Source organism: Aegilops tauschii, chromosome 5 (genome assembly GCF_002575655.3).
Source record: "Aegilops tauschii subsp. strangulata cultivar AL8/78 chromosome 5, Aet v6.0, whole genome shotgun sequence".
In the NCBI taxonomy this organism is placed as follows: domain Eukaryota; kingdom Viridiplantae; phylum Streptophyta; class Magnoliopsida; order Poales; family Poaceae; genus Aegilops; species Aegilops tauschii.
The window spans coordinates 44,533,045-44,547,771 of NC_053039.3; positions in this window are offsets into that span (position 1 = coordinate 44,533,045).

Consider the following 14,727-nt stretch of genomic DNA (forward strand, 5'->3'; position numbering starts at 1 on the left):
GGGATCGCAACAGTTTTTGAGGGTAGAGTATTCAACCCAAATTTATAGATTCGGCACAAGGGGAGCCAAAGAATATTTGTAAGTATTAGCAGCTGAGTTGTCAATTCAGCCACACCTGGAGATTAATTATCTGCAGCAAAGTGATCAGTAGCAAAGTAGTATAATAGTTTCGATAATGGTAGCAGTAGCAATAGTAACAGTAACAGTGATAGCAGTAGTTTTGTGACAAGTGCAACAGTAACGATAGCAGTAGTAACTTAGCAAGAACAATATAAGATAAATTCGTAGGCATTGGATCGGTAATTTGTTGGATGATATTCATCATGTGACAATCATAACCTAGGGCGATACGGCACTAGCTCCAGTTCATAAATATAATGTAGGCATGTATTTCGTAAATAGTCATACGTGCTTATGGAAAGAACTTGCATGACAACTTTTGTCCTACCCTCCCGTGGCAGCGGGGTCCTATTGGAAACTAAGGGATATTAAGTCCTCCTTTTAATAAAGAACCGGAACAAAGCATTAACACACGGTGAATACATGAACTCCTCAAACTACGCTCATCATCAGGAGTGGTACCGACTATTGTCACTCCGGGGTTGCCGGATCATAACACGTAGTAGGTGACTATAACTTGCAAGATCGGATCTAGAACATGGATATAATGGCGATAACATAAATGGTTCAGATCTGAAATCATGGCACCCGGGCCCAAAGTGACAAGCATTAAGCATGGAAAAGTCATAGCAACATCAATCTCAGAACATAGTGGATACTAGGGATCAAGCCCTAAAAAAACTAACTCAATTACATGATGAATCTCATCCAACTTCTCACCGACCAGCGAGCCTACAAAGGAATTACTCACTCCCGGTGGGGAGCATCATGGAATTGGCGATGGAGAAGGGTTGGTGATGGCGAAGAACGAAGATCCCCCTCTCCGGAGCCCCAAACGGACTCCAGATCTGGCCTCCCGATGAAGAACAGGAGGTGACAGCGGCTTCGTCTCGTGGAACGCAATAATTATTTCTCCTTGATTTTTTTGGAAAAATGTGATTTTTTTAGCGTAGGTTTCAGGGTCTGTGGGGCCACCAGGTGGGGACAACCCACATGGGCGCGCCTGGGGGGCAGGCGCGCCTTGGTGGGTTGTGCCCACCCAGGTGCCCCCCTCAGGTGACTCTTGGCTCCATAAATTCTCTTTTATTGTATAAAAAATCCTCGCAAAGTTTTGTTCCATTACGAGAACTTTTATTTCTGCACAAAAACAACACCATGGTAGTTCTGCTGAAAACAGCATCAGTTCGGGGTTAGTTTCATTCAAATCATGCAAATTAGAGTCCAAAACAAGAGGAAAAGCATTAGGAAAAGTAGATACGTTGGAGACGTATCATACCCCCTGGGTGTGCCCTCTGTCCTTGTGGCTGCCTCGTGGCTTCTCTGACTTGCACTCCAAGTCCTCTGGATGTCTTCTGGTCTAAGAAAAATCGTCGTGAAAGTTTTATTCCGTTTGGACTCCGTTTGGTATTCCTTTTCTGCGAAACTCAAAAACAAGGAAAAAACAGAAACTGGCACTGGGCTCTAGGTTAATAGGTTAGTCTCAAAAATCATATAAAATCACATATGAATGCATATAAAACATCCAAAACAGATAATATAATAGCATGGAACAATCAAAAATAATAGATACGTTGGAGACGTATCAAGCATCCCCAAGCTTAGTTCATGCTCGTCCTCGAGTAGGTAAATGATAAAAACAGAATTTTTGATGTGGAATGCTACCTAACATATTTATTCATGTAATTTTCTTTATTGTGGCATGAATGTTCAGATCCGTATGATTCAAAACAAAAGTTTAATATTGACATAAAAACAATAATACTTCAAGCATACTAACAAGGCAGTTATGTCTTCTCAAAATAACATGGCCAAAGAAAGCGTATCCCTACAAAATCATATAGTCTGGCTATGCTCCATCTTCATCACACAAAATATTCAAATCATGCACAACCCCGATGACAAGCCAAGCAATTGTTTCATACTTTTGATGTTCTCAAACTTTTTCAACTTTCACGCAATACATGAGCGTGAGCCATGGACATAGCACTATAGGTAGAATAGAAGGTGGTTGTGGAGAAGACAAAAAACAAGGAGATAGTCTCACATCAACTAGGCGTATCAACGGGCTATGGAGATGCCCATCAATAGATATCAATGTGAGTGAGTAGGGATTGTCATCCAACGGATGCACTAGAGCTATAAGTTTATGAAAGCTCAAAAAGAAAATAAGTGGGTGTGCATCCAACTTGCTTGCTCACGAAGACCTAGGGCAAATTGAGGAAGCCCATCGTTGGATTATACAAGCCAAGTTCTATAATGAAAAATTCCCACTAGTATATGAAAGTGACAAAATAGGAGACTCTCTATCATGAAAATCAAGGTGCTACTTTGAAGCACAAGTGTGGTAAAAGGATAGTAACATTGCCCCTTCTCTCTTTTTCTAACATTTTTTCTTTCTCTTTTTTTGGGCCTTCTCTTTTTTTATTTGGCCTTTTCCCTTTTTTTCCTCACATGGGACAATGCTCTAATAATGAAGATCATCACACTTCAATTTACTTACAACTCAAGAATTACAACTCGATACTATAACAAAATATGACTCTATATGAATGCCTCCGGTGGTGTACCGGGATGTGCAAGGAATCAAGAGTGACATGTATGGAAGAATTATGAATGGTGGCTTTAATACGATGTCAACTACAAGATCATGCAAAGCAATATGACAATGATGATGCGTGTCATAATAAACGGAACGGTGGAAAGTTGCATGGCAATATATCTCGGAATGGCTATGGAAATGCCATAATAGGTAGATATGGTGGTTGTTTTGAGGAAGGTATATGGTGGGTTTACGATACCGGCGAAAGTTGCGCGGCACTAGAGAGGCTAGCAATGGTGGAAGGTGAGAGTGCGTATAATCCAGGGACTCAACATTAGTCATAAAGAACTCACATACTTATTGCAAAAATCTATTAGTCATCGAAACAAAGTAATGCGTGCATGCTTCTAGGGGGATAGATTGGTAGGAAAAGACCATTGCTCGTCCCCGACCGCCACTCATAAGACAATCAAAAAAATTCTCATGCTCCAACTTCATTACATAACGGTTCACCATACGTGCATCCTATGGGACTCACAAACCTCAACACAAGTATTTCTCAAATTCACAACTACTCACCAGCATGACTCTAATATCACCATCTTCATATCTCAAAACAATCATAAGGAATCAAACTTCTCATAGTATTAAATGCACTTTATATGAAAGTTTTTATTATATCCCTCTTGGATGCCTATCATATTAGGACTAAATTTATAACCAAAGCAAATTACCATGCTGTTTAGAGACTCTCAAAATAATATAAGTGAAGCACGAGAGTTCATCAATTTCTATAAAATAAAACCACCGACGTGCTCTAAAAAGATATAAGTGAAGCACTAGAGCAATATTGCCTAGCTCAAAAGATATAAGTGAAGCACATAGAGTATTCTAATAAATCACGATTCATGCGTGTCTCTCTCAAAAGGTGTATACAGCAAGGATGATTGTGGAAAACTAAAAAGCAAAGACTCAAATCATACAAGACGCTCCAAGCAAAAACCATATCAAGTGGTGAATAAAAATATAGCCTCAAGTAAAGTTACCGATAGACGAAGACGAAAGAGGGGATGCCTTCCGGGGCATCCCCAAGCTTAGGCTCTAGGTTGTCCTTGAATATTACCTTTGGGTGCCTTGGGCATCCCCAAGCTTAGGCTCTTGCCACTCCTTATTCCATAGTCATCAAATCCTTACCCAAAACATGAAAACTTCACAACACAAAACTCAACAGAAAATCTCATAAGCTCCGTTAGTATAAGAAAATAAATCACCACTTTTGGTACTGTTGTGAAGTCATTCTTTATTTATATTTGTATAATATCTACTGTATTCCAACTTTTCCATGGTTCATACCCCCCGATATTAGCCATGGATTCATCAAAATAAGCAAACAACACATAGAAAACAGAATCTGTCAAAAACAGAACAGTCTGTAGCAATCTGTAACTCTCGAATACTTCTGTAACTCCAAAAATTCTGAAAAATTAGGACAACCTGGGCAATTTATGTACCAATACAGTGCAAAAAGAATCGGATCAAAATCACGCTTCTGTGAATTATGAACTTTATTTTCCTGGGCGCAAAAGTTTCTGTTTCTCACCAAGATCAAAACAACTATCACCGTAAGCTATCCCAAATGTCTTACTTTGCACAAAAACTAATTAAAACACAAAACCACATCTAACCAGAGGCTAGATGAAATATTTATTGCAAAACAGAACCTAAAAAGCAAAAACAAAAATAAAATTGGGTTGCCTCCCAACAAGCGCTATTGTTTAACGCCCTTAGCTAGGCATAAAACACGAATAGATCAAAGTATTATCATCTTTGGCATTCAATCCATAAGTGGCTCTCATAATAGACTCATATGGAAATTTAATTTTCTTTCTTGGAAAGTGTTCCATACCTTTCCTTAACAAAAATTGAAATCTAATGTTTCCTTTCATATCAATAATTGCATCAATCGTTCTAAGGAAAGGTCTACCAAGAATAATAGGACATGTAGGATTGCAATCTATATCAAGAACAATGAAATATACGGGCACATAATACCTATTTGCAACAATAAGAACATCATTAATCCTTCCCATAGGTTTCTTAATAGTGGAATCCGCAAGATGCAAATTTAAAGAACAATCGTCAAATTCATGGAAACCTAACACGTCACATAAAGTTTTTGGAATCGTGGAAATGCTAGCACCCAAATCACACAAAGCATGGCACTCACAATCTTTAATCTTAATCTTAATAGTAGGTTCCCACTCATCATAAAGTTTTCTAGGGATAGAAACTTCCAATTCAAGCTTTTCTTCAAAAGATTGCATCGTAGCATCAACGATATGTCTAGTAAAAGCTTTGTTTTGATTATAAGCATGAGGAGAATTCAACATGAATTGCAACAAGGAAATACAATTTATTAAATAAAAATTATCACAATTAAATTCCTTGAAATCCAAAAGAGTGGGTTCATTGCAACTTAAAGTTTTGACCTCTCCAATCCCACTTTTATCAATTTTTGCATCAAGATCTAAAAACTCTGAATCATTGGGACGCCTTTTAATTAAAGTTGACTCATCTCCAGTCCCATCTTTATAAAGATTTATGTTGGAAAACAAAGATTCAATAGGAGTCACATCAATCACTTTAAGGTCTTCACCATTATTTTCACGGAAACTAGAAGAACACGCTTTTATAAACCAATCCTTTTTAGCACGCATCTTAGCGGTTCTTTCTTTGCACTCATCAATGGAAATTCTCCTAGTTGAGAGACTCATTGATATCATGCTTGGGTGGAATAGATCTAAGTTTCAAAGAATCAACATCAAGAGAAATTGTATGCACGTTCCTAGCCAAATCATCAATCTTAAGCAATTTTTCTTCAATCAAAGCATTGAAACTCTTTTGCGAACTCATAAATTCTTTAACACTATTCTCAAAATCAGAGGGCATCTTATTATAATTTCCATAAGAATTGTTGTAGGAATTACCATAATTGTTAGAGGAATTACTAGGAAACGGACTAGGATTAAAATTACCTCTATACGCATTATTACCAAAATTGTTCCTACCAACAAAATTCACATCCATAGATTCATTATTATTCTCAATCAAAGTGGACAAAGGCATATCACTAGGATCAATAGGAGCACTCTTGCTAGCAAATAATTTCATAAGCTCATCCATCTTTCCACTCAAAACATTAACCTCTTCAATCGCATGCACTTTTTTACTAGTGGAAGATCTTTCGGTATGCCATTGAGAATAATTAACCATAATATTATCTAGGAGTTTAGTAGCTTCTCCTAAAGTAATTTCCATAAAAGTACCTCCCACGGCCGAATCTAAAAGATTTCTAGAAGCAAAATTCAATCCGGCATAAAAATTTTGTATAATCATCCACAAATTCAAACCATGAGTAGGGCAATTTCTTATCATCAATTTCATCCTCTCCCAAGATTGTGCAACATGTTCATGATCAAGTTGCTTAAAATTCATAATATTGTTCCTAAGGGAGATGATCTTAGCGGGAGGAAAATACTTGGAAATAAAAGCATCTTTACACTTATTCCATGAATCAATACTATTTTTAGGCAAAGATGAAAAGTAGGTTTTAGCACGATCTCTAAGCGAGACGGAAATAGCTTCAATTTAACAATATCGTTATCCACATCTTTTTTATTTTGCATATCACACAAATCAACGAAATTGTTTAGATGGGATGCGGCATCTTCACTAGGAAGGCCAGAAAATTGATCTTTCATAATAAGATTCAGCAAAGCGGCATTAATTTCACAAGATTCCGCATTAGTAGCGGGAGAAATCAGAGTGCTAATAAAATCATTGTTGTTGGTATTGGAAAAGTCACACAATTTGGTAATCTCTTGAGTCATCGTGACAAAGCAAGCAATCCAACACACGAGCACACGAAAAGCAAGCGAAGAAGACGAACGGAAGAGGGGCGAATAAAAGACAAATCTTTTCGAAAATCGTTTTAGAAGTGGGGGAGAGGAAAACAAGAGGCGAATGGCGAATAATGTAATGCAAGAGATGAGAGTTTATGATGGGTACTTGGTAATTCTTGACTTGGGGTAGATCTCCCTGGCAACGGCGCCAGAAATTCTTCCTGCTACTTCTTGTGCTTGTGTTGGTTTTTCCCTTGAAGAGGAAAGGGTGATGCAGCAAAGTAGAGATAAGTATTTCCCTCAGTTTGAGAACCAAGGTATCAATCCAGTAGGAAACAACGCACAAATCACCGAATACCTGCACAAACAATCAAACAAACTTGCACCCAACGCGATAAAGGGGTTGTCAGTCCCTTCACGGTTCTTGCAAAAGTGAGATCTGATAGAGATAGATAAACGGTAAAGTAAATATTTTGGGTATTTTTGGTTTATAGATCGGAAAGTAAAAGATTGCAAAAAGAGTAGATCAGAAACTAATAGGATGGAAAGTAGAAGATTATATGATGGAAAGTGATACGTCTCCAACGTATCTATAATTTTTGGTTGTTCCATGCTACATTATATTCTGTTTTGGATGTTTAATGGGCTTTATTATACACTTTTATATTATTTTTGGGACTAACCTATTAACCGGAGGCCCAGCCCAAATTGCTGTTTTTTTTGCCTATTTTAGTGTTTCAAAGGAAAAGAATATCAAACGGAGTCCAAATGGAATGAAACCTTCGGGAACGTGATTTTCGGAACAAACGTGATCCAAAGGACTTGGAGTCTGCGTAAAGCAATCAACGAGGAAGGCACGAGGCAGGGGGCGCGCCCACCTCCCCCAGGCGCGCCCTCCACCCTCATGGGCCCGTCATTGCTCCACCGACATACTTCTTCCTCCTATATATACCCATATACCCTGGAAACATCAGATACGGAGCCAAAACCCTATTTCCACCGCCGCAGCCTTCTGTACCCGTGAGATCCCATCTTGCGGCCTTTTTCGGCGCTCCACCGGAGGACGCATTGATCACGGAGGGCTTCTACATCAACACCATAGCCTCTCCGATGATGTGTGAGTAGTTTACCTCAGACCTTTGGGTCCATAGTTATTAGCTAGATGGCTTCTTCTCTCTCTTTGGATCTCAATACAAAGTTCTCATCGATCTTCTTGGAGATCTATTCGATGTAATCTTCTTTAGCGGTGTGTTTGTCGAGATCCGATGAATTGTGGGTTTATGATCAAGATTATCTATGAACAATATTTGAATCTCCTCTGAATTCTTTTATGTATGATTGGTTATCTTTGCAAGTCTCTTCGAATTATCAGTTTGGTTTGGCCTACTAGATTGATCTTTCTTGCAATGGGAGAAGTGCTTAGCTTTGGGTTCAATCGTGCGGTGCTCGATCCCAGTGACAGAAAGGGAAACGACAGGAATTGTATTGTTGCCATCGAGGATAAAAAGATTGGGTTTATATCATATTGCATGAGTTTATCCCTCTACATCATGTCATCTTACTTAAAGCATTACTCTGTTCTTATGAACTTAATACTCTAGATGCATGCTGGATAGCGGTCGATGTGTGGAGTAATAGTAGTAGATGCAGAATCGTTTCGGTCTACTTGTCACGGACGTGATGCCTATATACATGATCATACCTAGATATTCTCATAACTATGCTCAATTCTATCAATTGCTCGACAGTAATTCGTTTACCCACCGTAATACTTATGCTCTTGAGAGAAGCCACTAATGAAACCTATGGCCCCCGGGTCTATCTTCCATCATATTAATTTCCCGTCAACAAGCTATTTCTGGCGCCGTTTATTTTACTTTGCATCTTTATTTACTCTTTATCATAAAAATACCAAAAATATTATCATATCATATCTATCAGATCTCACTCTCATAAGTGACCGTGAAGGGATTGACAACCCCTTTATCACGTTGGTTGCGAGGTTCTTATTTGTTTGTGTAGGTGCGTGGGACTCGCGCCTGGTCTCCTACTGGATTGATACCTTGGTTCTCAAAACCTAAGGGAAATACTTACGCTACTTTACTGCATCACCCTTTCCTCTTCAAGGGAAAACTAATGCAGTGCTCAAGAGGTAGCAAGAAGGATTTCTGGCGCCGTTGCCGGGGAGTCTACGCACAAGTCAAGACATACCAAGTACCCATCACAAACTCTTATCCCTCACACTACATTATTTGCCATTTGCCTCTCGTTTTCCTCTCCCCCACTTCACCATTGCCGTTTTATTCGCCCTCTCTTTTTCGTTCGCCTCTTTTTTGCTTGCTTCTTGTTTGCTCGTGTGTTGGATTGCTTGCTTGTCACGATGGCTCAAGACAATACTAAATTGTGTGACTTTACCAATACCAACAACAATGATTTTCTTAGCACTCCGATTGCCCCTCTTACTGATGTTGAATCTTGTGAAATTAATGCTGCTTTGTTGAATCTTGTCATGAAAGATCAATTTGCCGGCCTTCCTACTGAAGATGCTGCTACCCATCTAAATAGCTTCGTTGATTTGTGTGATATGCAAAAGAAGAAAGATGTGGACAATGATATTGTTAAATTGAAGCTATTTCCTTTTTCACTTTGAGATCGTGCTAAAGCTTGGTTTTCGTCTTTGCCTAAAAATAGTATTGATTCATGGAATAAGTGCAAAGATGCTTTTATCTCTAAGTATTTTCCTCCCGCTAAAATCATCTCTCTTAGAAACGATATCATGAATTTTAAGCAACTTGATCATGAACATGTTGCATAAGCTTGGGAGAGGATGAAATTAATGATACGTAATTGCCCTACACATGGTTTGAATCTTTGGATGATTAAGCTACAGTAATCCCACGCTAATGGTGCCACGTTACCTCCATTACTGTTGCTAATCTATCGTTAGATCAAAACCGGTCCAAAATTCAAATGAAAATTTTGGTAAATAATAAAAGTTTTCAAACATTAAAATAAAATGTTCGGTTTGTACTAAATATTACATAGATAATTATGGTGTAGAAGACACAGTTTTATGAAATGCATAAATATAAATTGAATTAAAACAGAAAAGAAAATAAAAAAAGAAAGAAAATACAAAAGAGAAAAACAAAAGACCAAAAAAAGAGAAGAGAAACCCCCCCGGGCTTCGGCCCAGCTGACCACAGGCCCAACTGGGCCAACCCACCAGGCCCAGCCGGCCACTCCTCCCCCACTCCCTCTTATCCACTCCCCCCCGAAACCCTAACCCCCACTTTCCCCACTCGTCCCGCACGATCCCCTCCCCACTCCCTCTCGTTTCTCCAGCGCCGCCGCACTCCCCGCGTTGGAGCCCCACCCCGCCGGCGCGCCCGCCCACGAGTGGATCTGGATCGGGGGCAACCGACGCCCCCGACCCGTCGCGAGCCATAGCCCCACCGCCCTCGTCGCTGGCAGCCCGGACGCCGCCCCGATCTCGTCGCCCCGTCCACGGTTGTGCCGTCGCTGGACCCCGCCCGGAGCTACATCGAGCCCGCCTCCCCGACGCCGCGTCGCCGGACTGCCCGTCTTCATCCTCCTCACGCCTCGCCGCCCTGCTTCTCTTCAACGCTGGTGAGGCCACCGGCCTCCTGCTCCCCCTGCACTCCGTCATCGATCCGACCAAGGAGTCGGTGCACGCCCCTGACAACCGCCCCGTACGCGTGCTGACCGCGCTCACCGCGTCCTCGCCTCGCCCGGCGTGCCTCCACACGCGCCCACCGTGGCTGCTCCTCGCACGCGCCCCGCCCCGTGCGCACCCTCCGTGGACACCTTGCCCGCTCTGCTGCCCCTCACCTTTACGCGCAGACCGCTCGCCGCTCGCCACGTCGCCGGCGCCCTTGCCTCCGCCGCGCCGGAGCCCCGGCTGTGGCCGCTGGTCGTGCCCGGGCCACGGCTCGTCATGCCTTCCCCCCCGTTGGCCGCGCCTGAGGCAGCGGATGGGCGCCCGCAGCGCCAGATCGGGCTGCGCCCGACGTCCGTCAGCGCCCGCTAGGCCCCTATGGGCCTATGGCAAACGGGCCCCGCCCCAGATTGTTTATAAAAAACAAAACGGATTTGAAATAATAATAATAATAATAAAATGAAAATAACAAATTAATTATTTAATTAGCGAATTAATTAAGTTAATTAACTCTGTTTAGTGATCTAATTAATTACTTAGTTTAATTAAATGGTAATTAGATTAGTTATACCCTAATTAGAACAATCAAAGTATGACAGCTGGGACCCACGTGTCAGTTTGACCAGTCAACGGTCAGAGTTGACTGCTGATGTCATGCTGACGTCATAAATGCAATTTCGAATTCAAATAATCTGTTAATTCTAGAAAATGATTTAAAACTTTAAAAATTAATATAAAATAATCGTAACTCGGATGGAAAAACTTTGTACATCAAAGTTGCTCAGAACGGGGAGACGAATCCGAATACGCAGCCCGTTCGTCAGCCACATGTCCCTAGCATAGCAAACACGCAACTTTCCCTCTCCGGTTCATCTGTCCGAAAACGCGAAATACCGGGAATACTTTCCCAGATGTTTCCCCCTTTCGCCGGTATCACCTACTACCACGTTAGGGCACACCTAGCACCGCTCATTGTCATGTCTTGCATCATCATGCTTATGTTTGCACTATATTTATTGTTTCTTCCCCCTCTTCTCCCCGGTAGACTACGAGACCGACGCTGCGGCTGCCCAGTTCGACTACGGTGTTGACGACCCTTCCTTCTTGCCAGAGCAACCAGGCAAGCCCCCCCCCCTTTCATCACCAGATATCGCCTATTCTTCTCTATACTGCTTGCATTAGAAGAGTGTAGCATGTTACTGCTTTCGGTTAATCCTATTCTGCTGCATAGCCTGTCATTGTTGCTACAGTTGTTACCCTTACCTGCTATCCTACTGCTTAGTATAGGATGCTAGAGTTCCATCAGTGGCCTTACACTCTTGTCCGTCTGCCATGCTATACTATTGGGCCGTGATCACTAGGGACGTGATCATGGGTATATACTATATACTTTGTATACATGACACATGTGGTGACTAAAGTCGGGTCAGCTCGTTGAGTACCCGCAAGTGATTCTGATGAGGGGGCTGAAAGGACAGGTGGCTCCCTCCCGATAGAGGTGGGCCTAGGTTCCTGACGGCCCCGACTGTTACTTTGTGGCGGAGCGACAGGGCAGGTTGAGACCACCTAGGAGAGAGGTGGGCCTGGCCCTGGTCGGTGTCCGCGGATACTTAAAATTAACACGCTTAACGAGATCTTGGTATTTGATCTGAGTCTGGCCATTTGGTCTATACGCACTAACCAACTACGCGGGAACAGTTATGGGCACTCGACGTCGTGGTATCAGCCGAAGCCTTCGTGACGTCAGAGACTGGGCGGCGCGCGCCAGATTGGACCGCGTAACGTGACTTCCTTTGTAATGGAGGTTGCTAGGTCTGCTTCCGGCCGCCCTCGCAACGTGCAGGTGTGCAATGGGCGATGGGCCCAGACCCCTGCGCCATAGGATTTAGACAGGCGTGCTGACCTCTCTGTTGTCCCTAGGTAGGGCTGCGACCTGTTGATCTTCCGAGGCCGGGCATGACCCAGGAAAGTGTGTCCGGCCAAATGGGATCGAGCGTGTTGGGTTATGTGGTGCACCCCTGCAGGGAAGTTTATCTATTCGAATAGCCGTGATCTTCGGTAACAGGACGACTTGGAGTTGTACCTTGACCTTATGACAACTAGAACTGGATACTTAATAAAACACACCCTTCCAAGTGCCAGATATAACCCGGTGATCGCTCTCTAACAGGGCGACGAGGAGGGGATCGCCGGGTAGGATTATTCTATACGATGCTACTTGGTGAACTTACCATCTACTCTCTTTTACATGCTGCAAGATGGAGGTGGCCAGAAGCGTAGTCTTCGACAGGATTAGCTATCCCCCTCTTATTCTGGCATTCTGCAGTTCAGTCCACCGATATGGCCTTTACACATATACCCATGCATATGTAGTATAGCTCCTTGCTTGCGAGTACTTTGGATGAGTACTCACGGTTGCTTTTCTCCCTCTTTTCCATCTTTCCCTTCTACCTGGTTGTCGCAACCAGATGCCGGAGCCCAGGAGCCAAACGCCACCGTCGATGACGACTCCTACTACACTGGAGGTGCCTACTACTACGTGCAGGCCGCTGACGACGACCAGGAGTGGTTTAGGAGGATCCCAGGCAGGAGGCCTGCGCCTCTTTCGATCTGTATCCCAGTTTGTGCTAGACTTCTTAAGGCAAACTTGTTTAACTTATGTCTGTACTCAGATATTGTTGCTTCCACTGACTCGTCTATGATCGAGCACTTGTATTCGTGCCCTCGAGGCCCCTGGCTTGTATTATGATGCTTGTATGACTTATTTATGTTTTAGAGTTCTGTTGTGATATCTTCTCGTGAGTCCCTGATCTTGATCGTACACGTTTGCGTGCATGATTAGTGTACGGTCAAATCGGGGGCGTCACAAGTTGGTATCAGAGCCGACTGCCTGTAGGAATCCCCTTCCCAACTCCTTGGCCGAAGTCGAGTCTAGACATTACAAAAACTTTTTACTAACATGGTTGTGTGTCTTACGGGCCCACGTCGCCATTTGGGTGGTATTAGGATCTTTTACTTCTCGATCTATACTCTGGGACTCTGATCTCTCTTCTATTCGGGTTAAATGATTTTTCTAAAATCTAATATTAGGATCTCATGATCACATTCACCCGGGGAGCCCCTCACTCCAGATGACCGCTTGCTGCACCAGAAGATTCCGAAGATATTCTCTGAAGTTCTCTCGAGACTTTGTGCCCGTTGCTTTTGCAATCCCCTACCACCATTGTATCCTTATGGATAGCCTTATATCCTTTTCATCCCTACCTTCATCCCGAGTTGCTCTTGTTATTACAAGATACCCTGGAATATTTCCTATATCCCGAAAATCCATTTTTGCCTACTGCCTTGCATTTCTTGCCCCATGAATACCCCCTACCGATAATTCCTCGCACTTATCGAGTATCCGTTCTTCCCCCATTGTTAATATGAATCACAAGATACATTGAAATACTATCCGATCTTTCAGAAATCCTCTGCCCGTTATTGCTCGGCAAATACTTGTCTGCTTGCATTATGGATGTGTTCCATATGTCTAGCAATATTCATAGTATCCTTTGTCATTATCATTTCGAGTTCGTTGATTCAATATATTACGAATGCTCACAAACCTCAATCAGATCCTAGAATTCATCCTTCCGGCTTAGACGTCAGTTTAAACATGAGCTGGTTCTCGACCAATCAAATTACCGCTGATTGTATCCCTAAGTCTACTCAACTTATCCATCCTTAATCACATCGTTTGTTCTGAGCCCTTGATTTGAAAATCACAATTCCTTTGCATTTGAGCTTTGAGTTAGTCAGTTGTATCTATAGTCCAATGCCATTGCATTGTTACTTCCTGTGTTTGAGTACCGATACTCACATCAGCTTCGTTGTGGATCGCCCGATCCATTGTTGAATTTTATCCGACGGTGTCCTTCATATTCAATCACCTTGTGAGTTCTTCCCCTGATACTTAATGCCTTTGGTAAATTGTATCCTCTACTTGGCCAACCATGCTCTACTGTCGAGCTGGTATAATTTACTCCTGAAGTTTGTGTAATATGTTTCTAAGATGCCCCGATGGGTTGAACCTATGCCTTTCTTAATCTGTGTGAACCCGAAAACTGATGTCGGTCATACTCTACTGGTGTTATGCCGGGTAAAATTTCAACACTAGAACCTCGTCGAAAGTGAGAAGTGAATGTAAGATTATGCATTGGAGAAGTGGGAGTCGACCTTGAACTTTTGTGTTCATGCCCAAGGACACGATGTGGAACTTATCATGAAAGCTTCTTGCAAGAATATTTAATCATTTGAATAATTCTTCCGATATCGTAAATTGGATCCCTTGTAGTTATGTTTCCGACCCTGCTAACCTTATTCAATATATCTGAAAGGAAACCATTCCATTACCTCGTCTATTCTGACAAGATTAAAGTATCTGCTATCGCAAGTCAACACTCCAATTCAGTTTCTATTCTGATTTGCTTTCGAGTATACCCTCT